Here is a 4,310-nt window from a genome sequence, read left to right on the forward strand (position 1 = left end):
AGTACTGTTGGATGCAGCTTGCAATCCATTCAGACTCTGAGAAATCATATTGACTTGCTGAGTCAATATTTTATTCTGAGCCAATATGGCATTCAGAGCATCAATCTCAAGAACTCCCTTCCTTTGAGGCGTCCCATTACTTACAGGATTCCTCTCAGAAGTGTATATGAACTGGTTATTAGCAACCATGTCAATGAGTTCTTGAGCTTCTGCAGGCATTTTCTTTAGGTGAATGGATTCACCTGCAGAATGGTCCAATGACATCTTTGATAACTCAGACAGACCATCATAGAATATATCCAGGATAGTCCATTCTGAAAGCATGTCAGACGGACACTTTTTGGTCAGTTGCTTATATCTCTCCCAAGCTTCATAGAGGGATTCACCATCCTTCTGTCTGAAGGTTTGAACATCCACTCTAAGTTTGCTAAGCTTTTGAGGAGGAAAGAACTTGGCTAAGAAAGCCGTGACCAGCTTATCCAAAGAGTTCAGGCTATCTTTAGGTTGAGAGTTCAACCATACTCTAGCTCTGTCTCTTATAGCAAATGGGAAAAGCATAAGCCTGTAGACCTCGGGATCAACCCCATTGGTCTTAACAGTATCACAGATTTGCAAGAATTCAGTTAAGAACTGAAAAGGATCTTCAGATGGAAGTCCATGAAACTTGCAGTTCTGTTGCATCAAAGAAACTAATTGAGGCTTTAGCTCAAAATTGTTTGCTCCAATGGCAGGGATTGAGATGCTTCTTCCATGTAAATTGGAATTTGGTGCAGTAAAGTCACCAAGCATCTTCCTTGCATTGTTATTATTTTCGGCCATGTCTCCTTCTTTTTCAAGAATTTCTGTCAGATTTTCTCCAGAGAGTTGTGCTTTGGCTTCCCTTAGTTTCCTCTTCAGAGTCCTTTCAGGTTCAGGATCAGCTTCAACAAGAATGTTCTTATCCTTGTTCCTGCTCATATGAAAAAGAGGAAAACAGAAAAGAAAATATGGAATCCTCTATGTCACAGTATAGAGATTCCTTTATGTGAGTAGAAGAAGATAAGAATAGAAGAAGGAAAAGATAAGAATCCAAACACAGGAAAGAGGAGTGGGTTCGAATTCTTAGATGAAGAGGAGTGTCAGTAAATAAATAAATAATTAGAAGGAGATGAGGGAGAAGAATTTTCGAAAATCATTGAAAAGAAAAGAAAAATATTTTTGTTTTTAAATTAAATTTAAAGTTAGAATTCGAAAATACAAAAAAGAAAAATGAAATTAAATTAAAGTAAAAATTCAAATAATTAGTTAATAAAAAAGGAATTTTTGAAAAAGAGGGAAGGAATTTTCAAAAATTAGAGAGAGAATTAGTTAGGTAGTTTTGAAAAAGATATGAATCAAACAAAAAGATAAGATTAATTGAAAGAGATTTGAAAATCAATTTTGAAAAGATAAGAAGCTAGAAAAATAAGTTAGAAAAGATTTTGAAATTAATTTTGAAAAAGATGTGATTGAAACTTATTTTGAAAAAGATTTGAAAAAGAAATTTAAAGATTTGATTTTGAAATTAAAGTTGATTACTTGACTAATAAGAAACAAAAAGATAGGATTTTAAAATTTAAAGATTGAACCTTTCTTACTAGGTAAGTAACAAACTTAAAATTTTTGAATCAATCACATTAATTGTTAGCATTAATTTTGAAAATATGAAATAAAAATAAGAAAAAGATTTTTGAAAATCAATTTGAAATTTTCGAAAATTATGAAAGAAAATAAAAAAGATTTGATTTTTGAAAAAATATTTGAAAAGATAGACTTTTTAAATTGAAAATTTGATTTGACTCATAAGAAACAACTAAATTTTTAAAACTTTTGACTAGATCAAATCAAATTTTCGAAAATTTTGAGTGAAATAAGGGAAAGATATTTTTTTTATTTTTTAATTTTTAATGAAGAAAGAGAAAAATAACAAAAAGACTCAATGCATGAAAATCTTGGATCAAAACAAATAATGCATGCAAGAACACTATGAATGTCAAGATGAACACCAGGAACACTTTGAATGTCAAGATGAACACCAAGAACTTAATTTTTTTGAAAATTTTTTTAGAAAAGGAAAACATGCAAGACACCAAACTTAGAAATTTTTAATTTTTAGACACTAACAAATTGAAAATGCATATGAAAAACAAGAAAAGATGCAAAACATGAAAATGCAAAGATCAAATAAGAAAATTCATCAAGAACAACTTGAAGATCATGAAGAATGCAATGCATGAATTTTCGAAAAATGCAAGAAAGAGATAAACATGCAATTGACACCAAACTTATGACTTGACACTAGACTCAAAGAAGAAACACAAAATATTTTTGGTTTTTATGATTTTATTATTTTTTTTGGATTTTTCGAAAATTCTTTTGAAAAGGAAAGTAAGGATTTCAAAATTTTTAATAGGAATTCCAGGAATCTTGCAATGTTAGTCTAAAACTCCGGTCCAGGAATTAGACATGGCTTACTAGCCAGCCAAACTTTCAGTGAAAGCTCCGGTCTAAAACACTAGACATGGCCAATGGCTAGCCAAGCTTCAACATACATAGTTCAAGCATGTGAAGAAGAAGCCTCAGTCCAAAAGAATTTAGACATGGCTTTACAGCCAGCCAGGATTCAACATATCCCATGAAATTCCAGAATTCCTTCTTAAAAATTCTGAAGAACATAAATTAAATTTTTTTTTTCGAAAATAAGAATAATAAAAACAAAAAGATTAAAATTAAAATAAAATTACCTAATCTGAGCAACAAGATGAACCGTCAGTTGTCCAAACTCGAACAATCCCCGGCAACGGTGCCAAAAACTTGGTGCACGAAATTGTGATCATCAACAATGGTGCCAAAGGCTTGGTGCTCTCAAACGTGAATCACACTTTGTCACAACTTCGCACAACTAACCAGCAAGTGCACTGGGTCGTCCAAGTAATAAACCTTACGTGAGTAAGGGTCGATCCCACGGAGATTGTCTGCTTGAAGCAAACTATGGTCACCTTGTAAATCTCAGTCAGGCAGATTCAAATGGTTATAGAGAATTGACAATTAACATAATTAATAGATAAACTAGGATAGAGATACTTATGTAATTCATTGGTGAGAATTTCAGATAAGCGTATAGAGATGCTTTCGTTCCTTCTGAACCTCTGCTTTCCTGCTGTCTTCATCCAATTATTCCTACTCCTTTCCATGGCAAGCTGTATGTTGGGCATCACCGTTGTCAATGACTACATCCCGTCCTCTCTGTGAAAATGGTCCAATGCGCTGTCACTGCATGGCTAATCATCTGTCGGTTCTCGATCATATTGGAATAGGATTTACTATCCTTTTGCGTCTGTCACTACGCCCAGCACTCGTGAGTTTGAAGCTCGTCACAGCCATCCCTTCCCAGATCCTACTCGGAATACCACAGACAAGGTTTAGACTTTTTGGATCTCAGGAATGGCCGTCCATGGGTTCTAACTTATACCACGAAGACTCTAATATCTCGGACTCGGTCCCCTGTATTAGATATCTAAGAGATACTCATTCTATCTCATCTTCATGTAGAACGAAAGTGGTTGTCAGGCACGTGTTCATAAGTGAGAATGGTGATGAGCGTCACATAATCATCACATTCATCATGTTCTTGGGTGCGAATGAATATCTTAGAATAGGAATAAGCTTGAATTGAATAGAAAAACAATAGTACTTTGCATTAATACTCGAGGAACAGCAGAGCTCCACACCTTAATCTATGGTGTGTAGAAACTCTACCGTTGAAAATACATAAGAACAAGGTCGAGGCATGGCCGAGAGGCCAGCCTCCATGATCTCAGAACTAAACGTCCAAAACATCCCTGAATACAATAGTAAAAAGTCCTATTTATGCTAAACTAGTTACTAGGGTTACAGAGATAAGTAAATGATGCAGAAATCCACTTCCGGGGCCCACTTGGTGTGTGCTTGGACTGAGCATTGAAGCTTTCACGTGGAAAGGTCTTTCTTGGAGTTAAACGCCAGTTTGTAACCTGTTTCTGGCGTTTAACTCCACTTTGCAACCTGTTTCTAGCGTTTGACTCTAGAATAGGGCAGGGAGCTGGCGTTGAACGCCAGTTTGCGTCATCTAAACTCGAGTAAAGTATAAACTATTATATATTGCTGGAAAGCCCTGGATGTCTACTTTCCAACGCAATTGAGAGCGCACCATTTGAAGTTCTGTAGCTCCAGAAAATCCACTTTGAGTGCAGGGAGGTCAGAATCCAACAACATCTACAGTCCTTCTTCAACCTCTGAATCTGATTTTTGCT

The 4,310-nt window shown here is 35.1% G+C and overlaps 1 non-coding gene across 1 annotated transcript; it reads left to right on the top strand.

Moving 5' to 3' along the window:
• Positions 1 to 318: 318 nt before the first annotated feature.
• LOC112767949 (small nucleolar RNA R71) lies at positions 319 to 426 on the top strand. The gene has a single exon (XR_003185389.1). It is a non-coding gene; the product is annotated as a small nucleolar RNA R71 (small nucleolar RNA).
• Positions 427 to 4,310: the final 3,884 nt, after the last annotated feature.

This window comes from Arachis hypogaea, chromosome 17, assembly GCF_003086295.3.
Source record: "Arachis hypogaea cultivar Tifrunner chromosome 17, arahy.Tifrunner.gnm2.J5K5, whole genome shotgun sequence".
In the NCBI taxonomy this organism is placed as follows: domain Eukaryota; kingdom Viridiplantae; phylum Streptophyta; class Magnoliopsida; order Fabales; family Fabaceae; genus Arachis; species Arachis hypogaea.